General features: G+C 37.0%; 1 protein-coding gene and 1 non-coding gene across 2 annotated transcripts in view; one reads left to right on the top strand and one right to left on the bottom strand.

The window, feature by feature from the left end:
* PTPRD (protein tyrosine phosphatase receptor type D) overlaps positions 1-25147 on the bottom strand; it is a 2130336-nt gene that overhangs the window by 1476204 nt on the left and 628985 nt on the right. The window lies entirely within an intron of this gene.
* Positions 11544-11675, top strand: LOC117312853 (small Cajal body-specific RNA 20). Its single transcript, XR_004527259.1, has one exon.

Raw genomic sequence — 25147 nt, 5'->3', positions numbered from 1 at the left:
TCTCTCCATTCTGGAGGCTGGTGTCTCTTCCTATCCTACAACACCAGTCACATGAATTAGGGACCCACCGTTATGACATCATTTATCCTTACCTACTTCCTTAAAGGCCTTATCTCCAAATATAATCACATGGGAGTTAGAGCTTCAGGATATAAATTTTAGGGGCACATAATTGAGCCCATAACAATGATAATTCACCAATTTAAAACAATATTGCCACCTCTGCTAGTACTACTTGTACAAATATCCATGAAATCCTATTAACCATAAATACTCTTTGTAATCAAAACCTTTCTGATTTTGTAATGAACACCAGGAATCACTTAATAGTTATACTCACTTTCTGCACTATTAGCAATAACAAGTAACATGTATCACAGAATTACAAACTAACATTATAAGGCTTGGTGGACATCAGGCATAATAACCCCTGTAACTTTCAAATTGCAATTCGTTTGATTTATTAATGTATCATGTATCTATTATATCTCATACTTAAAAAAAATAACACCTATTTATTATGGAAACATCCAGAAAACTAGGAATTAAAGGGGACTTCATCTACCTGATAAAGACATCTGTGAAAATCTGTGACTATCATTTTTTCTTTTTATCCCCCATTTTTAATTCTATTTTTTATTGAAGTATAGTTGATTTACATTGCTAGTTTTTTCTTTTTTTTAATTGAAGTATAGTTGATTTATGTTATACTAGTTTCAAGTGTATAACAATGATTCCGTATTTTATATATATATATAAATAGTATTTTTGAGGACCATATAGAATGTACTAAGAGTATAAAAAATATACAATATACGCCCAGAAGGGTAAAAAGAACATAGTGTGGTGGGGGGAGACTCTCAGAATAAACTGCATAGAAATGAAAAGTGGTGTCCAGTTGGGCAATGGAAAAGTCAGTGGAGGATGAGAAAACCAAGATGGACAACGCCAGGGGAAGGGATTAATTTTACACTTCTCTGGCATCTAGCACATACAGCATTCCTGCTGCGGTAAGAGCTGAACAGCTCCAGATCAGGCCAGGCTGGCAGAGACTACCATGTGACCTAAGTGAGGACAACGAATCCACAGCTGACATGAAGAGGAAGTGCCTCTATTCTCTATTCTAGGGAACAGAGGCTATTTCAACTGGCAGAGGTAAGGAGAACTTTCTCTGGGTCTAAGGCCTAGTCCTGGGAAAGTAGTGGAGTTTGTTGCCTACAATTCCATCCTGGGCCTGAAAAAGAACAGAAGTATAGATGCTGGGAGTCCATACCATCCACAGGGTTGTCTATATTATTTCTCAGATGGCAGTCCAGGCAGGAAATGAAGTGTTAAAGGTTTAGGTGACAGGGCTTCCCTGGTGGCGCAGGGGTTGAGAGTCCGCCTGCCCATGCAGGGGACACGGGTTCGTGCCCCGGTCTGGGAGGATCCCACATGCCGCGGAGCGGCTGGGCCCGTGAGCCATGGCCGCTGAGCCTGTGCGTCTGGAGCCTGTGCTCCACAACGGGAGAGGCCACGGCAGTGAGAGGCCCACGTACCGCAAAAAAAAAAAAAAAGGTGTAGGTGACAGGTATTTGTTTTAAAGATTTAATTTCCCAGGCAGTTTCTAAAACTGTAAACTTGGCCTTCATTTGCTATTTAATATGTGTTTTCTGTTAATGTACTGCTTATATGTCTCTGTGTTGAGTTCCTAACCGGTAAATAAGTTATATCTAGGAGTGATGGACAAAGAAAATATGCCAACTTACATTAATCCATGAAGCATCTTTGGGAAATGTATGCAAACGTGCACTGATACAAATGCTAAATCTAAGAGTAAAACTCTCTTGATAGAACAGTCATTAATTTCAAGGTAAAAAAAATTAAAAAAAAAACTTTGGAGAGTTTTACAGTCGGTTAAACCAAAATATTATCACATAGAGAGAAGATATAAGATGTAACCATTGATTTAACTAAAACTATGGTATGGGAAGTTATTTTTAAAATTGACATAACCATATCTTAACATTATATTCTATCAATATCACTAAGATGAATAAAGCATTTTTTCACATATTTCCTAGGATTAAAAAGCAAACTCCAACTACAGAGTTCAAGTTTTCCTTTTTATTCCAAAGGAGGGAGTAGGTGTAATGATCTTTTCACTGCTGATACATACTTTCTGTTCATCAAAAAAATAAATGAAGCAGCACATTTCTACCTGAAATGGCATATTTGTCAATTGTGTGTTAGTGTGTTTTTCCCCTCTCACATAATGTTGCTATGAATGAATGACATGCTGATGAATAGGATTTTACGTTGAGATTCTAATTTGAAATATTTTCAATATTTTCATTTTCAATTCTTTTCCTATTAATTTAACTACCTAACTGCTGGGGGCTTAGTAGTTGTATTGGGAGGGTTTTTTAAATGCTTACATTATCCGTCTAAATGCCAGTTTATTAAAAAAAATCACAACTGCAAAAAGCAGTGCAGTATCGAGTTAAATAAAGGTCATAACCTCAGATGTAGAGAATGGACTTGAGGACACAGGGAGGGGGAAGGGTAAGCTGGGACGAAGTGAGAAAGTGGCATGGACACATATACACTACCAAATGTAAAATAGATAGCTAGTGGGAAGCAGCCGCATAGCACAGGGAGATGAGCTCGGTGCTTTGTGACCACCTAGAGGGGTGGGATGTGGAGGGTGGGAGGGAGACGCAAGAGGGAGGTATGGGGATATACGTACACATATAACTGATTCACTTTGTTATACAGCAGAAACTAACACACCATTGTAAAGCAATTTTACTCCAATAAAGATGTTAAAAAATATTTTCTTTAAAAAGGTCATAACCTCTCCACTCCAAATGCATTACTATTTAATATACTAAGCATATGGGTTTAACATTAGGTACTACCTTAGACACCATTGTAAAATGTTGTATAAAGTTCAAAGTAGTTTACCTGGTATAAACACACCCAAACATAAAATCACTTTAATTTTTCATTTTGATATTGGGAGTCTCCCTGTCTTTTTAGGCTGTTTATACATAAATGAACTAATTAAGAAATTGACTAAGTTGGTTAGAACATATAGAAGTATAAGCCTTTGGGACACCATTGTTTCTTAATTCTATATTATCAAGGTCATTCACTACTCACTAGATCTGACTCAACACCTGTTTTTGCCTCTATGTACAATTCTTTCTCCCCTAACACACAGTTAGCTTTATAATGTTTCTGAATAAAAAAGTAACACATATAATATGTTCAGAGAATACAGAAAGTAAGCATAAAATGACAAAATAATCCTATGAGCCAGAGAAAAGTCCTAAAATAATATAATTTGATATTATATTATATAATACTAATAATTTTATAGTTATCTATGAACCCACACATTTTTACAAAAATTGACATACCATATGAACTTTTTTCACTTAATGTAATGTGCTGGCATTTTTGAATTTCTTATTTCTTTGTGTAGATATTTGTGTATGTGTAATCTTTTAAAAATCTTCACAGTAATTTGCAATGAACATCTGTCTACATGTATGTTTGTACATCTGTTCAAATAATTCCTTTAGAATAAATTCCTAGATGCAAACATATTAAGTTGAAAGATATGTACGTTTGAAGGATTTTTGAAACGTGTCATCCTTCCAACAGTGCAAGTATCTGACCATTTCTCCTCACTTTTACTAACACAAAATATTGCACTCTTCTATTTTAATAAATTTAAAATGTTTTGCTTCATTTTACATTTAATTACCTGTGTGATTAGGCAATATTTTATGTATTATTTAACTTTGCCTTTCATCCACCTTTAAATATATTTGTCTTTTTCTTACTGATTTCTATGAGATCATTTTATAATGAAATATTTTCTGAAAATATTGGTTAAAATGATCAATCAGATAACGATTTTCCAAGTTCTAGTGTACAGCCATGAGACTTTTAACTGTCTAAAGCCTGGAAAGCTGGAAAGGTCTAATAAGTTTATTAGCTCCACTAGTGATTTCAATGCATTTTATTTAATCCAACAAAGACTACACGATGGGTTTATGTTGAGCAGTTCTCATTCCTATAGGAGTCATTTCCTTTGGAAGCTACTTATTTTAGGTTTGGTTTTTCGCTGTTGGTTTCCATCTCATTGCTTCATACTTAGATTTGCCTGTTGGCTAACTCCTCTCTGTTGACATTTTATTCATCCATTTCCTGTCTTTTCTCCCGAGTGTTCTTTGCTCCACTCTTTGGTTCATATATATCAACTCCATCCTCTCTGCCTACCAGGCTTCCACATTCTCAGCTTTGTTTGGGAAGGTCGTTAGATAGCTACAACAACTACTGTTATCTTGGTCAGGAAAAGAATTCCAAGGCTGGTGAAACCACTGTTCAGATACAACACTACACTGAGATCATTTTTACAGCTGAATGCAACATCTTTCTCATTAAAACATAGCCTATATATTTCAGTCTACCTAACAAAAAAAGAGAATTTCCAAACTTGCTTGGATGCAAATGTATATGAACATGAGCCACACAGTTAAAAAGAAATTTAGAAACACACGCACACACAAACCTTAAGTCAGAGTTGGCTCCCATACCACAGCAAGCCCCAAGCAAATTAGCACACAATGAGCTATACTGCTAAAGCAAGGTGCAATATAAAAATTTACGATAATTTCAAAGAAATTAACATTCTGGAAAAAACCTACATTTATTTTGTTTTCATAATAATTTGCACTTCACCAGACTCCAAAAAGTATTTTGTATCTTTCCATTTAGTTACAAACTTTCATATTATTCAAAATACCAAGAAATAACACTGGGATATAGGGAAAAAGTATTTCAACTTTATTATTCTGTTTTTAAGTAAAATTTCTAGGATAATAAGATACAATAATGTTAATAAACTGATCCATTTTTCAAGTTTCCCTATAGCATTATTGTTTAATCAAAGCATGTTTAAAAAGCAAAATTTTCGAAAACAAGTAAGGCATTTTACTTGACATACAGCAAATCATCTGTTTCTTCTTGTCCATTTTTTGGAGTCAGCGTATACTGCCGTGATTCACTAGATTTAAGATCTTTATGTTGTTTATTTAAGAATGTTGGGCAGGGGGCTTCGCTGGTGGCGCAGTGGTTGAGAGTCCTCCTGCCGATGCAGGGAACACGGGTTCGTGCCCTGGTCTGGGAGGATCCCACATGCTGTAGAGTGGCTGGGCCCATGAGCCGTGGCCGCTGAGCCTGTGCGTCCGGAGCCTGAGCTCCGCAACAGGAGAGGCCACAACAGTGAGAGGCCCGCATACCGCAAAAAAAAAAAAAAAAAAAAAAAAAAAAAGAAAAGAATATTGGGCAAGAGAAATAATGAAATTATATCAATAATCTATAGCCTTGCTGATATATCTGTAATATATCTGTAATATATATAAAGTGGGGGGGGCTAAAAAAAAGTAACGCCCACAAAAATCCAGTAAATTTCCATCAAGTATATTTATAAGTAAAAATAAGAGCTGATAAATACAAAGGGTTTTTTATATTTTAATTACTTTTTAAATTAATTTATTTATTCATTTTTGGCTGCATTGGGTCTTTGTTGCTGCGCACGGGCTTTCTTTTTAGTTGCAGCGAGCGGGGGCTACTCTTCGTTGCTGTGCGCAGGCCTCTCATTAAGGTGGCTTCTCTTGTTGTGGAGCATGGGCTCTAGGCATGCAGGCTTCAGTAGTTGTAGCACATGGGCTTAGTTGCTCCACGGCATGTGGGATCTTCCCGAACCAGGGCTCAAACCCGTGTCCCCTGCATTCGCAGGCGGATTCTTAACCACTGAGCCACCAGGGAATTCCCTTATCTTTTAACTTAAATTTGAGCAGGTCAGACCCTCTGGAAAACCTGTCACTTAAATTGAAAAACACAAGACACTTTTGGTTATTTGTGAAGTTAAAATACGCTAACTGTAGTGTTTGGGTAAGTCACTTGTCCAAAATTGAGAGAGTCAACTCATTTATTATGAGGTAAGGATCTTCCTTGTCAAACATCAGCTTTGACGATGCTATAAATTCTACTATTCTCTGGGATTACGATGAACTGAATTGCATAAAATAATGTCCTTCTGGTCACATGAATGAAGCTGGAAATCACAGTAACACTTCCCGATAGCAACATGCTTTGCCTTATCAGTGTCTAGAAATAATGTGATAATAAAGCTCCCTGAAAGAGACAGATGAATATTACCAAACACTAATACTGACAATCAATGCTGGGCCCTACATGTGACTTTTCATCTCCCTCTGGTGGCAAAGAGAAACAGGGAGATGACAGGTATTATAATTCAGATGATTGACTCAAGAAGCCAATAATACCAGATTAAGAATAAAATCACATTCCCATAGACTTTCCTGACTTAAAGATTTTCTTTTTGTAAACTAATGTGTTCAACACCACTTCAAATACAAGAATTTTTAATAACCTCCTCATAGCAAGGAGTACAAAAGTGGTACAACCAACATGGACTATAATTTCTTAAATGTTGACAATTTCTTTTTATCTTCTTTCCTTCCTTCTTTTACAAATGTAAATAAAGACAAACACATTGAATAACATTCAGACTTGGTGTGAAAATTTTAAAATATGAAATTATTTTTTTGAAGTATGCTTCTTGCCTCACCTTGCAAGATCACATGAGTATGTGATCAATTACACATTTTCTGGCTCATCAACAGAAGAGGTGACAATATAAATCCAATTAAAAATAATTCCAAATTAAGTTCTGATGGTGACAAACTCATCTTTTCATAACAAAAAGTTTTATATGCATCGTATTTGGTTGTTTATGTGGTTAGTTATAGAGCAAAGCTAAATACAAGTTTCCTGAGAGAATCTTTTAGTAGAGTCATAATGAATCTTATTCATCATCGTATTTCCCAAAGTAAAAGAATACTGATAAATTTTATATGCATTGCATATAAAATTTTATATGCACTGCAGGGGAAAATACTTTCAGAACAAAAGGGTGGGACAATGATTGGTTAAACAATTCCAACAGGTTTGTTACCATAGGATCTCTTAGAGCCTTTACCAAGGTCAAGCGCACTGTCAGTCTCTAAAAGGGGAAGAAAGTGACCAGAAAACTCCCCAAATCAAGTCACCAACTGTTCAGCCCTTTTACCATAGAACACTTACTAACATTGCCCATAGCTTATGTTCTGCTACAGACTGAAAAACTACTGTAACCATTTCTCTTTCATAGAATGAGTTTTTGTTGTTTTTTAATTTGAAGTTTAGAATACCAGAAAATCTCATTTGTCTTATATTATCATAGACTAGCATGTACTGAAGGGTAAGTTACATGAAAAGATCAGCAGTTATGTTCCTTAGTTCAGGGGATATTTTCAAATATGGCTTAACTTGCTCACTACATATTCTCTCATTTCTAAGGTCAACCTGCCCCTTTCATTTGAAAGCAGTTATATTTGTCTGCTTTACCATGCCTCCATCAATATCCACTGAGCACCTAAGAGATGTGCTAGTATTATGAGGCATCTTGAACATTTACTTTACCATCCGTCTGAGAACCTTCCTAAACTCTAGTTTTGCCATGAAATGTGGAAAAAATAACATGGTCTTGGCAAGTGTTCTTTAACTTAACACTTATATAACCTTCCACAAGTTTGTCTACCTGTCTGAGCCTAAGTGTTTTATCTATAATTAGGGCTATCACCACACATAGAGGATTTCTATGAAGATTAAATAAGATACATCAAAGTGTATAGAACAATGCTAGCGATTAAATGCAATTGTTTTCTTTTTGTCTCTGATGAACTTCTCAAAAATTGGCCATGCCTTGGACCGCATTGCTAAGTTCTCCTCTAAGATGGCAGATCTCTCAAACCCTCCTTCGAAGGATCACTTAACCCTGCTACCCTTCTCACGCCTGTGAGTCCTCATCTACAATGTCATAGCAGTCGCCCATGTTCAAGTCCATCAGACCATTCTGGTTTCACTTCTTTCTCACCCCTGTGTGAACTCCACAGCCAGTCCTACCAGAGGTATATTTTCCAGGGTTCTGGATTCCTTCACTCCTTTTTCTGCCCGTCTTACTTTGGAACATCCCCAAACTTGAATTAAACACTTCTTCACCTTCAGCCAGTTCTCCGGTTTATAAGGTACAGGGCAGGGTCTAGGTGTTTCTATGTATACGTGCCTAGATATTCCCATTGCTTTTATCACACTCTCAAATGTGTGTTATGTGGTTCACATTTGGAAATCAGAAATTAAACCAAAGACATCATTCATACCCCCAAGGCACTAGCAATACATTATACAACCTGGCTTTCCTAAGACGGACTTGTTTTGCCCTGTATTCTTTATGCTTATAGAAATATAATGTCTTTTAAGAGAACTATCCAGGGCAATTTTTTCCCTCTCAAAAGCTAGAATTCAAATAGGTCAAAGTTCCCATCAGCCACAAGTAGAATGTTGGCAGAGTTTGCCATTACTCATGTCTACCTCCACTGCTGAACCTATTCCAGCCTCTCTGCCATTTTTCGTTTTGTAGGTTTGGTTTGAAAATCACATCCTTTTACAAAGACTGAGTATTTTTAAAGGCCCTACACCTGGAATTACAATAGATGCCACCAGATGGCGCCATGGGACTGGCTACTTAGGTCAAAAGGTTAGACTATCCCAGTTGTGGCTGTGGAGATGGCATAGCTAAGTCTACTTCAGGTTCTTTCTATAAAAATGTCATTTTAATATAGATTTTTTTTCTAATCCCTAATTCCAAGATATGTAATAAACAGTTTTGAGAGAGAGATCACAAAGCTGAATACTCGATTTTCCATACTTTGATAATTGACAGTCACTAGCTAACCGCAGTCTTCTCTGTCCTGCTACCTTTTCTCTTCCCTGTATCAATTTGCTGCTTTGCACAACCCAGAGCCTTGCAAATGAACATCACATGGGCCTGCTCCCTCTGTGGATGGCCGCTCCACCAAAGCTCTTCACCATTAGGAGCAAGTTAATTAACTTCCTCAGAACTCCTAATTAACTCGCCAGTCCCTTTTATATCTTTCCACTCCATATCCACCCTCTTCCGTGAGTGAGAATGTGTTCTCTCGCCTGTCACTGTCTCCGCTTCCTGCCGCCCCAGCTTATTTCAGTCATGATATAAAGATCAAAAAGGCTAAAATATAAAAATTTAAAATGTAGAAACAGTGCTCTAGAGTTGCATCAGAGTCCCTAAATGCCTTTTCAGTCAATTAAAAAAAAAAGAAAAATCCATCTGTACATTTCCCTTCTTCTAAAGTTCCCCTTTTGTTGTAAAAATCAATTTACACAGTTATTACTAAAGATTATATTTAGCTAATTCAACAACCCTCCACTTACTAGTCCTGTAAAGTTCGAGAATGATGGATAGGAGAATGGACTCTGGAATCCAACGGCCTATGTTTAAGCCTGGCTTTTCCATTACTAGGTTAGGTGAGCTTCAACAGCTTGTTTAATTTCTTCAGACTGCTGTTTCATTTATATAGAAGGAAGTAATAGTATTTTAGGAGAGTTATGAGAAGTAATCTTATATAAGCCTTAGACAGTGCCTGACACAAAGCCACTGTCAATTATCAAATGTTACCTGTGGCCATTCTATTACTTTTAATCACATCAAGGGCCAACCTCCACTTTTTCTTCAGAGATGCAAAATACAGATGCAGAACAATGAGCACAGAATGCAACAATTATAACGTTTAAAAAAGTGTGCCATTGTACCCATGTTTTTGTAATAGACTCTCTCTAAAAGGATGTGTTTACCTAGAAAACATGTTTACCTCAGAGCATAGAATTGAGGGAATGAAAGACAGTAGGGGAGGAAAATAGTTCTCCTTCTTCCCTTTTGAGATCTTTTTTTTTCAATCTATACAGTTACTTTTAAAATTGTAAGAAAAAATGAATAGCATGGTATTCTTTTAAAAAATATTGTTACCAAATGATTTTAAAACTTCAAATGTTGTCAGTCTATTGTCTGTATATCTCTCTGCCTGAACGGGAATGAAGATAAAGTTGTGCATGACAAGCATATCAATTCACTCCAAGCAGTAAAAGAGCCATTGGACTCGCGTTACACATTAGATGGAAAGGAACAGAGCATAGCAATAATGGCAGGCAGCAACATTTGGATAGCCAGGCAAACATGAGAAGCAATTCATTTGGGATTCCCTCTCTTGGAAGTACATGCTCATTGGTAGCCAAGGCTGATCCAGCCCTGTTTGATTCAGTCATCCTAATCAGTTCATTCTCCTTTTCTTTCCTCTCACTGTCTTCCAGATTCAGAATATTACTAGAATAATTCAATTTACTTTAGAATCTAAGTCACTTCTAAATGTTTTTAATATTTCCTTCTATATTCTAGCAGTGAAAGACATCACTTAAGAAAAAATTGTTTAATCAGTCTAACTTTGTTAACTTTAAGAGATTGGACATTTAATAAGCCAAAGAAGGATACACTTTTGTTAGTGTGAACGACTAACTGGTGGAAATAAAAATTACTGATTTTACAATACTTGGATTTATTGCAGTGCTAGTAAAAAAAAAAAAAAATCACTCTAAAAAATGGCAAGTCTCATTCTGAAACACCATTTCCAGGAATTCTTCCTTCAGCTATATAATTTCTGTGAAAGCTCTTGAAATTTTAGAGTAAACACAGATTAAAATTATTTTTATTTCTTAAAAATTAGAACTGTATGTAACTGATAAAGACTGAAAAGAAATTTATGTCCAGAACTACAAAAAGTGTGGGGAGAAGGACATATATGGAGTTTTAGTGGGAGTGTAAACCAGCATATTTGCCTGGAGGGCAACTGGACAGGGTAAGAGATATATAGAATTCGGTCTAGCAATTCCACTTCTACTTCTTGGAATTTATTCTGAGCAAATAAGGGGACATATTAATAAAGGTGTTTGTGAAAGTTTCTTTAGTAGAACACAGTTTCTAATAAAGAAAAGTTAGAAACAACAAAAACACTTAAATAAGGGAGACTAGTGAAAACATTTCAATGAACCCATGCAATGGATTTTTATAAGACCATTAAGAATTTCATATACTCTAGGAGACATAGAAATATGTTTACAATATACTGTTAGTGAAAAGAGTGGTTTACATAACAGTATGGCAGCTTATGCTGTGCTAAGATCATGGGTTTCAGATAGCCTAGGGTTTAAATCTTGGCTCTGCCACTCAGTGTTCGTTATAAGGGCTTGAACAAATTGTCTAGCCTTCCTAAGCCTCGCTTTATCATCTATAAAATGGGAATAAACACTTAAATCCATACACAACTTTAAGTGTATTTCTGTTTAAAGATACCTTACTTAACATGTATCATTAATTCACTAATATTAAATATATAGCCAAACTAAACTATAATTCATGCCTGAATGAAATTTATCTGACACACATTTTCTCCACACAGCAAATCTGTTATCTTGCACCTAGGAACACTGACAACACTTCAACACTACAATTGTAGTCCATTTAAAATGGTAAGAATACCATAAAAACCTCACACAAGGGCCTCTCTCCCATAGAGCTGTGGGAGGTCCCTTTTCTCCTCAGCCAGGACTGGAGGCCAAGATCACCCCTTGAGGATCATTGTCAGGGCTGCCATGAGTGGGGCAGCCTTGTTTTCCTACCTCAGACACCTGTAGTTGCTGGCAGCCCCAACCTGGTCTGTACCAAGCGTGCTGGCCTCAGCCAGACTAGGGCCTGCTTTCCTTGGATCGGCTCTTGTGAGCCCCAAAAGTAGCTTGGCCCCTGCCTGCCCCACAGGCAGGTATGTATGTATGCCTAACCACGTGGTCAACTGCGTGGATGCCTGCGAGCGAGGGGGGGACCCCACGTCTCCTGCCTCCTCCTAAACAACCGCTCTGGCCCCAGCAGATGTCACCAGGAAGGGGGTGTCCAGAATGGGGGCTTCTGTTGTGGAAGGGGCATCTGAGGCCACCTGGCTCCGGGGAAGCTCACCACACTTACTTGCTGGGATTAAGCTGGGTGCCAGCCAGGCCACTCTGTCCTGCTCACAGGACCTGCTCACAGTCGTGTAAAACAAAAAACAAACAAAAAAAAAAACAAAAAAACCTCACACAAATGCAAACATTTCAAAAAATGTAACACTAGGTAAACCATGAAAAGGACACTTGTTTATTAATATGAATGCCAAACAAGAAGCCAAAGCACCACCTCATTCCACCTTAGCTGGGAAGACGTCGGGGGAAGGCAACTCAAATTTTTACTGCTCTGTGCATGTCTGTGAACGACCACAACATTCTATAAGCATTGATTTAGGGGTTACCAATAAATTTTAGGCAGTAGCCAAATTCACAAACATGAAATGAAGATCAACTGTCTGTGCCTGCACACACAAATACACACAGTTGATCTAAGTTAATTTCAGTAATGGGATAGTTTATAACGGATTCTATTATGCTAAAAATGATGTTTTAGTAGGTGGTTTTAACTCAAGTTCATGTTTAAAGGTAGTGTGACAGCATCTCCACGCATCATGGCAATCATTTTTATATAAGGTCATACAGTGCTATTAGCTATTGTATTTCATAAGGAATTAGAATCAATATTAAAAATACAAATTTTGTTTTCTTGCCATAATCTCAAAGCGAAATGGATTTTGTCCGCACCCAAATCATCCTGGGAACATTCAAGCAATATCATTGTAGTTTAAATATCACATAAATTCTTGTGTTCGGAAAGTGTTATTTTTCAAAAGCAAATAGCAAAGCTGTTCTAATGAGCATACAGATTATTATTCTAGGGAATGGCCTGGAAAGTGTAAGGGGTGAAGGCTGTAGAGCTTATGTCCCTGACTTTGCCACTTAGCTTTGTAGTTTTCATGGGCAAGCAAGCTCCTTAAATTTGCTATGCACTATTATCTTGATATTTAAAACAGGATTAATAGTTTATGTTATAAATATACATATAGTTAATACATTTCAAGTTGTTAGAAAAGTGTCCGGTACATAGTCACAACACAGTGAATGCCATTATTTTTTGTTGTTACAAATGATACTAATATTGATGTTGAGATAGAAAGTTATCTGGCAGCCTTTCATTGGTTTATGTGAAACAATTGAAGAGTTCTCGAAAAAGTTCCAAATATATAAACCAAATATTGTCATTAATCTGAGTATGAATAAACTTATTTGAATTTTGGCTATTTTTTATTTCTAATTTCTCAGTACTTTTGTTCCTCACACAGATCTCCTATCACCTTTTTCTTACTCTTTCATTCTCCTTAATTTCACTTATTCCATTCTCTTGCGATCCACATCTTGAAAGTCCATTTCTCTTCCTTCTAAGTAGTTTCAGGACTCTATCATCCTGACCCTCAGCAGTCTCTTTAAATCAATCTCATTGACCAGGGTGATTGATGGTGGTGTTGCCAGAGTTCCACCCCAATTGCCCTTCAAGTGGGAAAGTCCCTGCTCAGCAAAGAATGAAGCCTTCAATTTGTGTGCCCTTTCCTGAAGAAGGGTCTCAGACAGCCCCCTCACCAGCTATCTCAGTTTCCAACATTTTAGACTGCTGTGGAGCCCTGCATGTGCTGCCGAACAATCATTTAAATAAAGTATACTTCAGAGCTTCCATTCCCTAAAAGCCCATTGATCCGTGTGACTCCACTATCAGGCCAAATGGTAAGTTCCTGCCTGAATGTGGCAGATGAAAAGGTAAATTATACACTCTGATAACACTGACTTTACTATAGCAAAATGATTTGCATTTTGCAAGTTGGGAGTTCTTGCCAAACCTAAAGGGAAAGACAAAGTACCGAGCTATTACTTAGGTCCAGGTGGTCCAGGTGCCAGCTGCAAGTAAGGAAGTTGCAGGACCTGCTGCTCATCCTGTAACCTGTCTGAGCCTCAGTCTTCCTTACTGTGGTGTTTGTAAGGTATCAATGCCTGTTTGAGCTCATGTCTTCTTAGGGTTCCTTCCAGGATTGAATGGTATAATGGATATGAATCACTGCACAAATTAGAGTATTTCATAAATGCAATAATCTGTTACATTCATAACATCTATTCTCTTATCTGTCTCCATCCTCTGCGGGACCTCTAAGCTCCCAGCCTAACCAAAGATCCTTCTTCAGGTTAAAACGAGTAAAATGAAACCCACAAGCAGTGATGTTAGCAATTTTCAGAAGGATTGTTAAACATATTTAAATTTTTTACATTTAAATTGGGGACAGAATTTTCAGTTTTTGTTTGCTTCTGTTACAACAGAATTTTTAGCACTGGCTTTTTAAAGGGACACTATAAGATATTAGAAAACAAAACAGTTTATCTCAGCTTTTTCTGATACTTTTGTGTACAGCTTTTCAATATGCTGGTTTGTCTTGTCTACATAGGCAGTGCTGTAGCCATTTCAAGTTCAGAATTACTGCAAAAGAAGTAACTGATCCTCTATTTCAATATCCCTACTATTTCAGGAGTTCTCTTACAATTCAGAGGAATCTATTTCTCCCTGATGTTGAAAAACATAAGATCACAGCAGGGAGGCTTTAGCTTCATTAAAGAATATTATTATAAAAATAAAATGATCGAGGGCACATTGTTTTTGTCCTTGTGGTACTGTTTCTGCAGATTCACATGAATCTGAGAGTTTAAGAGGCACAATAAATTTGTAATCTTCTATCATCCACTTCACCATGGTAGCCCCTAGTGGGAGAAAGATATCAATTGCTCACGTTCCAAGGGATTTCTTCGTCTGCTGAATAAAGAGGAATGAAGCCTCCTCGGAAATGAGGGCTACAGTTATGTCAATAACTAAATTTATTTCTGCTTTTAAAACATCACAGAGAATGCTGGTGTCCAACAAATGTAGATGCCAGCATTACTTAAAAAGTGACTGAGCAGAGAAATGAATTGAAATTTTGACCCACTCAGGGTTCCGTCTATCATGGGAGCCTATAATCGGGGAACAACAGAGAGGAATTTAAGATACTCAGTGATTGCGCTATTAATCTACTTTAACTGTTACTAAAATCTAACAGAGCACATTACAAGCTGCAGGCAGTATGGCTTATCAATTCATTGCTACTTTCAAGGTTCTCCCTTGCTTTTTTTGCCTTCAGCTCCTGGCAAAGGACAGCCTTTTACAGTTCCATTTCTCAGCTTATTTTTGACGGCTTTTAATTATATTTAATGGCCTGCTTCTGCCCCACTTAAGTTATTGGAGTTGCAAAGCACTTTGCTGTTATAATGATAGTTTCCTTGATGTCTGTTCATTATTAACTGCTTTTCAAAAGTGCTGCTCTCAACTCCCTTTTTAGAAATATTTAAATAACTGAATTTCTATAACATAAATATCTTGCAAAGATAGTGATTCTATTGCCTGTTTAATAGTTTGCAGATAGCAAAACAAAACTTTTGTAAAGTTTTGTATTATAATATCAATTGGGAATGTCTCATTAAATCATCTTGTATTAAATTCTCACAAAGAGTAATGTCCCCAAATAATCAATGACTTAAGAGTTTGGCACTTTGCACATTTAATTCTAAGAAAATATTTTAGAAAACAGGGTATTTTTCATAGAGATGAAAAAAATCCTGTAATTAATCTGTGTGTCTTAAAAGTTACCATTCTTTGTTTTTAAGATGAAATGAAGGAGTATGCTCAAAGAGATCTCATCACACAAATATGTTATTGCTCAGGAAAAAAAAATGGCAGGGGAATGAGAATAATACATTTAGAAGCCTTAATATTGTTTTAAAAACCTGATGATTTGACCACAGGCATTAACAACTTCTTCTCAAACATCAGGCAAATGAGAGCAAAATAATTGTTTTTAAAAATCAACTTACAAAAAAAAATCAACTTACAGGGGGAATACTAATCAACTTACAGTAGAGATACTAATAGAAGAGAGGGCAATAGTAGCATGGTTTATGGCAGCTGACAGTGTGAGAGTCAGGCACTGTTCTACCTCATTTGGTATCTGTAACATCCCTATCATTACCTTCATTTTACAAATGAGAAAATAGAGGCACAGAAACATTAAGTACCTTGCTGATCAAATTTTATTAAGTGGTAAAGCTAGGATTCAAATCCAGGCAGTCTGGTTTCAGAGTCATACCATTAATCACTGTGGTGTATTTCAAATCATTGAGAACAGGAAGCAGAGAAATGATGATCAATGTAGCCGAACTGAGAAGGTACTGCCTTATGTGCCAAGAGTGTGGAGTACACACAAGTCAGCTTATCACCCCTGAAGCCACCCACAACCCTGTATTTGGAAGAAGTGAAGGCCATGGAAGGCAGGGGTGAGGTGCAGTTCGAGGAAAAAAAAAATCCTAAGACTGTAAAGTGATTGCTCTCATCCTCCACAGCTGGCAATTACTCCCCATTCCTCAGCACGCCCCATCCAGAAACCTGGTACTGTAAGATTTTTCCTTGGAGAAAACAAGCCTGGTACACTTTAAACAGAACCGTTATTTCAAGTTGATATGCCTAATCAAAGAACCTGGAATCCCCTTCCCCTTGGTTTCTAGAAGAGCAGTCAAACTGTATTACCCCAGCTCCTACTCTAAAACCCCTCTCTAATATGTAAATGGCAAAGAAAATGTCAATCATTAGGGCAAACAGCAACATGATTGGGACCTTCAGCTAAGACCTACAGTAACAACCAAAAACACTGAGATAAAAGAGAGACAAAATAGGTGGAAAGGAGGACCTCTGGAGTGTGGTGTTCCAAGCTGTGTGGCTGACAGGGTCTTGGTGCTCTGGCTGGGTGCCACGCCTAAGACTCTGAGGTAGGAGAGCCAAGTTCAGGACATTGGTCCACCAGAGACCTCCCGGCCCCACATATTATCAAATGGCAAAAGCTCTCCCAGAGATCTCCATCTCAACGCTAAGACCCAGCTCCATTCAATGACCAGCAAGCTAGAGTGCTGGACACACTATGCCAAACAACTAACAAGACAGGAACAGAAACCTACCCGTTAGCAGAGAGGCTGCCTAAAATCATACTAAGTTCACAGACACTCCAAAACACCACCAGACGTGGTCCTGCCCACCAGAAAGACAAGATACAACCTCATCCACCAGAACACAAGCACCAGTCCCCTCTACAACTCACTGAACCAACCTTACCCACTGGGATCAGACATGAAAAACAATGGGAACTACAAACCTGCAGGCTGCAAAAAGGAGACACCCAACACAGTAAGTTAAGCAAAATGAGAAGATAGAAAAACACACAGCAGATGAAGAGCAAGGTAAAAATCCACAAGACCAAACAAATGAAGAGGAAATAGGCAGTCTACCTGAAAAAAAATTCAGAGGAATGATAGTAAAGATGATCCAAAATCTTGGACATAGAATGGAGATAATATAAGAAACGTTTCACAAGGAGCTAGAAGAACTAAAGAGCAAACAAACACTGATGAACAACACAATAAATGAAATTAAAAATTCTCTAGAAGGAATCAATGGCAGAATAACTGAGGCAGAAGAACAGATAAGTGACTTGGAAGATAAAATAGTGGAAATAACTACTGCAGAGCAGAATAAAGAAAAAAGAATGAAAAGAATAGAGAACAATCTCAGAGACCTCTGGGACAACATTAAATGCACAAACATTCAAATTATTGGGGTCCCAGAAGAAGAGAAAAAAAAAGGGACTGAGAAAATATTTGATAAGATTATAGTTGAAAACTTCTCTAATATAGGAAAGGAAATAGTCAATCAAATCCAGGAAGCACAGAGAGTCCCATACAGGGTAAATGCAAGGAGAAGCATGCCAAGAAACATATTAATCAAACTATCAAAAAATAAATACAAAGAAAAAATATTAAAAGCAGCAAGGGAAAAGCAGCAATTAACATAAAAGGAATCCCCATAACGTTAACAGCTGATCTTTCAGTACAAAGTCTGCAAGCCAGAAGGGAGTGGCAGGACATATTTAAAGTGATGAAAGGGAAAAATCTACAACCAAGATTACTCTACCCAACAAGGATCTTATTCAGATTCGACAGAGAAATTAAAACCTTTACAGACAAGCAAAAGCTAAGAGAATTCAGCACCACCAAACCAGCTCCAAAACAAATGCTAAAGGAACATCTCTAGGCAGGAAACAGAAGAGAAGACGACTTACAATAACAAACCCAAAACAATTAAGAAAATGGTAATAGGAACATACATATCAATATAGCTTAAACATAAATGGATTAAGTGCTCCAACCCAAAGAAAAAGACTGGCTGAATGAATATAGAAACCAGACCCATATATATGCTGTCTACAAGAGACTCACTTCAGACCTAGGGACACATACAGACTGAAAGTGAGGGGAGAGAAAAAGATATTCCATGCATATGGAAATCAAATGAAAGCTGGAGTAGCAATTTTCGTATCAGACAAAATAGACTTTAAAATAAAGACTATTACAAGAGACAAAGAAGAACACTACATAATGATCAAGGGATCAATCCAAGAAGATATAACAATGGTAAATATTTAGGCACCCAACATAGGAGCACTTCAATACATAAGGCAAAGGCTAACAGCCATAAAAGGGGAAATCAGCAGTAACACAATCATAGCAGGGGACTTTAACACCCCACTTTCACCTATGGGCAGATCATCCAAAATGAAAATAAATAAGGAAACAGAAGCTTTAAATGACACATTAAACAAGATGGACTTAATTGATATTTATAGGTCATTCCATCCAAAAACAACAGAATACACTTTCTTCTCAAGTGCTCATGGAACATTCTCCAGGATAGATCATATCTTGGGTCACAAATCAAGCACTGGTAAATCTAAGAAAATTGAAATCATATCAAGTATCTTTTCTGACCACAACACTATGAGACTAGATATTAATTACAGGAAAATAATCTGTAAAAAAAAAAAAAATACTAACAGGTGGAGGCTAAACATTACACTATTAAATAACCAAGAGATTACTGAAGAAATCAAAGAGGAAATCAAAGAGGAAATCAAAAAATACCTAGGAACAAATGACAATGAAAACATGATGACCCAAAGCCTATGGGATGTAGAAAACACACTTCTAAAAGGGAAGTTGTAGCTATACAATCCTACCTAAAGAACCAAGAAACATCTCAAACAACCTAACCTTACACCTAAAGCAATTAGAGAAAAATCAAACAAGAAAAAACAAAACTCCATAGTTAGCAGGAGAGAATCATAAATATCAGATGAGAAATAAATGAAAAAGAAATGATGGAAACAAAAGCAAAGACCAATAAAACTAAAAGCTGGTTCTTTGAGAAGATAAACAGAATTGATAAACACTTAGCCAGACACATCAAGAAAAAAAGGGAGAAGACTCAAATCAATAGAATTAGAAATGAAAAATGAGAAGTAACAACTGACACTGCAGAAATACAAAGGATCATGAGAGATTACTACAAGCAACTATATGCCAATAAAATGGACAACCTGGAAGAAATGGACAAATTCTTAGAAAAGCACAACCTTCCAAGACTGAACCAGGAAGAAATAGAAAATATAAACAGACCAATCACAAGCACTGAAATTGAAACTGTGATTAAAAATCTTCCAACAACAAAAGCCCAGGACCACATGGCCTCACAGGTGAATTCTGTCAAACATTTAGAGAAGAGCTAACACCTATCCTTCTCAAACAGTTCCAAAATACAGTAGAGGCCTCATTCTATGAGGCCACCATCACCCCTGATACCAAAACCAGACAAAGATGTCACAAAGAAAGAAAACTACAGGCCAGTATCACTGATGAACATAGATGCAAAAATACTCAACAAAATACTAGCACACAGAATCCAACAGCACATTAAAAGGATCATACACCATGATCAAGTGGGGTTTATCCCAGGAATGCAAGGATTCTTCAACATATGCATAATCAATGTGATACACCATATCAACAAATTGAAGGATAAAAACCATATGATCATCTCAACAGATGCAGAAAAAGCTTTCGACAAAATTCAGCACCCATTTATGATAAAAAAAAAAAAAAAAAACTCCAGAAAGTAGGCATAGAGGGAACTTACGTCAACATAATAAAGGCCATATATGACAAACCCACAGCCAACATCATTCTCAATGGTGAAAAACTGAAACCATTTCAACTAAAATCAGTAACAAGACAAGGTTGCCCACTCTCACCACTCTTATTCAACATAGTTTTGGAAGTTTTAGCCACAGCAATCACAGAAGAAAAGGAAATAAAAGGAATCCAGATTGGAAAAGAAGAAGTAAAGCTGTTACTGTTTGCAGATGACATGATACTATACACAGAGAATCCTAAAGATGCTACCAGAAAATTACTAGAGCTAATCAATGAATTTGGTAAAGTAGCAGGATACAAAATTAATGCACAGAAATCTCTTGCATTCCTATACACTAATGATGAGAAATCTGAAGAGAAATTGAGGAAACACTCTCATTTACCATTGCAACCAAAAGAGTAAAATACCTACGAATAAACCTACATAAGGAGACAAAACACCTGTATGCAGAAAACTATAAGACACTGATGAAAGAAATTAAAAGACGATACAAACAGATGGAGAGATACACCATGTTCTTGGATTGGAAGAATCAATATTGTGAAAATGACTATACTACCCAAAGCAATCTACAGATTCAATGCAATCCCTATCAAACTACCAATGGCATTTTTCACAGAACTAGAACAAAAAATTTCACAATTTGTATGGAAACACAAAAGACCCCAAATAGCCAAAGCAATCTTGAGAAAGAAAAACGGAGCAGGAGGAATCAGGTTCCCGGACTTCAGACTATACTACAAAGCTACAGTAATCAAGACAGTATGGTACTGGCACAAAAAGAGAAATATAGATCAATGGAACAGAATAGAAAGCCCAGAGATAAACCCACGCACATATGGTCACCTTATCTTTGGTAAAGGAGGCAAGAATATACAATGGAGAAAAGACTGTCTCTTCAATAAGCAGTGCTGGGAAACCTGGCAGCTACATGTAAAAGAATGAAATTAGAACACTCCTTAACACTATACACAAAAATAAATTCAAAATGGATTAAAGACCTAAATGTAAGGCCAGACACTATAAAACCCTTAGAGGAAAACACAGGCATAACTTTCCATGACATAAATCACAGCAAGATCCTTTTTGACCCACCTCCTAGAGAAATGGAAATAAAAACAAAAATAAACTCATAGGAGCTAATGAAACTGAAAAGTTTTTGCACAGCAAAGGAAACCATAAACAAGATGAAAAGACAACCCTCAGAATGGTTAAAAATATTTGCAAACAAAGCAACTGTCAAAGGACTAATCTCCAAAATATACAAGCAGCTATGCAGCTCAATATCAAAAACACAACCCAATCCAAAAATGGGCATAAGACCTAAATAGACATTTCTCCAAAGAAGATATACAGATTGCCAATGAACACATGAAAGGATGCTCAACATCCCTAATCATTAGAGGAATGCAAATCAAAACTGCAAATAGGTATCACATCACACCAGTCAGAATGGCTACCATCAAAAAATCTAGAAACAGTAAATGCTGGAGAGGGTGCAGAGAAAAGGGAACCCTCTTGCACTGTTGGTGGGAATGTAAATTGATACAGCCACTATGGAGAACAGTATGGAGGTTCCTCAAAAAACTAAAAATAGAACTACCATACAACCCAGCAATCCCACCACTGGGCATATACCCTGAGAGAACCATAATTCAAAAAGAGTCATGTAGCACAGTATTCATTGCAGCTCTATTTACAATAGCCAGGACATGGAAGCAACCTAAGTGTCCATCGACAGATGAATGGATAAAGAAGGTGTGGCACATATATTCAATGGAATATTACTCAGCCATAAAAAGAAACGAAATTGAGTCATTTGTAGTGAGGTGGATGGACCCAGAGTCTGTCATACAGAGTGAAGTGAGTCAGAAAGAGAAAGACAAATACCGTATACTAACACATATATATGGAATCTAAGAAAAAAAATGTCATGAAGAACCTAGGGGTAAGACTGGAATAAAGACACAAGACCTACTAGAGAATGGACTTGAGGATATGGGGAGGGGGAAGGGTAAGCTGTGACAAAGTGGGAGAGTGGCATGGACATATATACACTACCAAATGTAAAATAGATAGCTAATAGGAAGCAGCTGCATAGCACAGGGAGATCAGCTCGGTGCTTTGTGACCACCTAGAGGGGTGGGATAGGGACGGTGGGAGGGAGGGAGATGCAAGAGGGAGGGGATATGGGTATATATGTATATGTATAGCTGATTCACTTTGTTATACAGCAGAAACTAACACACCATTGTAAAACAATTATACTCCAATAGACATGTTAAAAAAAAAAAAAAGAGACAACATACAAGTTTAAGAACACACACCAAAAAATCAGTGTCATCAGTACTGAACAAGAATAGGTCATGTCCTACGATAATAAAAACTAAGACAGGATGCTGTAGTAAGTAAAACACAAAATTGGAAGTTAAAAGTAAAAAATTTTAAAAACGGCACAATGAACCAAAAATGAGAACATTTCTTAAAGGGAGACTATTCTTAAAAAAGACATTGTCGGGCTTCTCTGGTGGCGCAGTGGTTGAGAGTCCGCCTGCTGATGCAGGGGACACGGGTTCGTGCCCCGGTCCGGGAAGATCCCACATGCCGCAGAGCAGCTGGGCCCGTGAGCCATGGCCACTGAGCCTGCGCGTCTGGAGCCTGTACTCCGCAACGGGAGAGGCCACAACAGTGAGAGGCCCGCATACAACAACAACAACAAAAAAAAAAAAAAAAAAAAGACATTGTCGTGAAAGGAAGGCTGAGGAAATGTTTTAAACTGAAGGGGGCTGCAGAACATGGTAACTATTAATTTTACAACAAGGCCATAAGACTGAGGTGGCTCTAATGCCATGACGGTCTATGTAAGCAAACCACAATCCAACCCTGTAAATGCCTCTAAGATTACAAAATCAAAACCTAAGGCAACCAAACAGCCAACCAGGCTTTAGGCGATGGCCAATCAATTATCTCCTTACTTTGCATCTGCCTTTATCAAGTCTCTCCCCGACTTCTGTCCATGGAGCATGGCTAACCACTTCCTGTTTGGTGCTGCCCAATGCATATAGTTTTTTTCCTCAAATAAACTGTTAAAATTTTAACATGCCTCAGTTTACCTTTTAACACAACCAAACACAATACATGATTCCAGACTGGATCCCATACTGGAGGGAAAAAAAAATACTATGAAGAATTGGCTGACAGCAGTTGATAACATTGATATAATCCACTGCTGGTATTCCAAAGTGTTTTGTCAATTACACATTTACTGAAGCTGATGACCCTACTTTAATTATGTGAGAGATTATCCTTGTTCTTCAGAAACACACACTAGAGTATTTAGAGGCGAAGGAAAGTGATATATACAACCTACTCTCAAATGATTAAGAAAGAAAGCATAGAGATTACTAGTATGTTTGTATTACTGAGAAATGAGGCAAATGTTAACTATAGGTAAGAGGTATTGAGGTGTTCCTTGTATTTTTTCCACAACTTTCCTTATGTTTAATTTTGTTCCACATCCAACTATTTTCTAAAAACCAACAGAAAGGTATAAGATAAAGTCAAAGAAATCTCCCAGAATAGAGAAACCAAGAAAAAAGAGAGTTGCAAAATCTGAAGACAGGAAAAGAGTAATCCAGAAGGTCCAATAGCTGACTAATATAAATATAGCTTTTAAGATGAAACTATCAAAGACATTGCACACATTTTTTTTTTAGCACAGAAGAAAAGTCACTTTCCAAAATGAAGTTAATCCCATATCAAAGCACACCATCACGAATTTTAATAATCATAAGAGGTTCCTACAAAGAGAAAAGAAAAACAAAACCCACTACGAATGAAAAGAGAACAGACTAGCATTAGAGTGATATTTTCATAATCATGAGGAAGAATTATTTTCATCTCAGATACTAAAGCATATACTCAAATATCCATCACATGGAAGGGTGGAAGTAAGCCCTCTGAAGACAAGTGTGGATCCAAAATGTGTACTTCTCACACTTTTTTTCCTTTTTGGGGGGAAAGCTATTAGAAGTTGTGTTTCTGGGGGAAAAAAAGAAGTGAGGGATTCAATCAATCAAGAAGGAGTAGTAAGTGCAGTCCAGGAACGAGAAATTCAGAGAAAAACGGACAGGGAGGCATAGAGAACAACCAGATAGATAGGAACAGAATGTATTCCTCCAGCTTTCCATCAATCTCCAGATAATGGAATTTCACAAATATTTTAATAATTTTGTGAACTTGAAATTTGAACCCATTAGTAATCTTATAAGCTTCAAGAAAAACAAAGATCTTATGCTAAAAAACTGTAAACCTGAAAGTAAACCTGAAAGTAAACCTGAAAGTACACAGTCATAATAAAGTAAACATTGAATACTGAGTTCAACACAACAATTTGATCCAACACATTGAGAGTATAGTGGAAAGTTAAGTCCTGTGATCAATAGCTGTCCTAAATCCTCTATAAGTATCATAGTAGGGAGTTAATAGGTTATGTTTCGATTTGATAAGTCAAGATAACAATATAAACATAAACTGAAAATAAGTAAAGTGATTACCAAAATAAACAGGTAAGAGTTGAACCTTATTCTTTCCACTGAATGTGACTACAGCACAGACAGGTGTGGAGCAAGATGTGATTCTGTTGCTGTTATGAGCCTCTTAATACTGTCTGATTACTAGATGATGAGTTTCTTTCCTATTTAGAAAATATTAAGAACAAGTCTTAGAGCTCCACAACTGCTTCAACCATTTCAACAATAATGTGCACTGAAGACTACACAGAAATGTCTGTTCCCTGCCTGAGTTGTGTGGATGTTTTAAAAAGAAACATTGTCCAGTGTTGTGATGTTGTGACATACTTCTGAAAGGAAAACCATCTCCTAACAAAAGAAATTTCAAAGAACCCAGAAAATGTTCTTGCTGCCTTCTCATTTCTAAAAACAATTGCTTTAAAAATTAAGATTCACGGTCTAAGACAAATTTGAAAGCTAAAGTTTTGTGGGTTTTAGTACAAGGGTAAGAATGCCACATATCTAAGTTTTGTAAAATAATTTGTTTCCATTGTTAAAAATATTTGAAAAT

This window comes from Tursiops truncatus, chromosome 6, assembly GCF_011762595.2.
Source record: "Tursiops truncatus isolate mTurTru1 chromosome 6, mTurTru1.mat.Y, whole genome shotgun sequence".
Classification (NCBI taxonomy): domain Eukaryota; kingdom Metazoa; phylum Chordata; class Mammalia; order Artiodactyla; family Delphinidae; genus Tursiops; species Tursiops truncatus.
The sequence above is the reverse complement of the archived record's forward strand: the minus strand, read 5'-3'. Positions and strand labels throughout refer to the sequence as shown.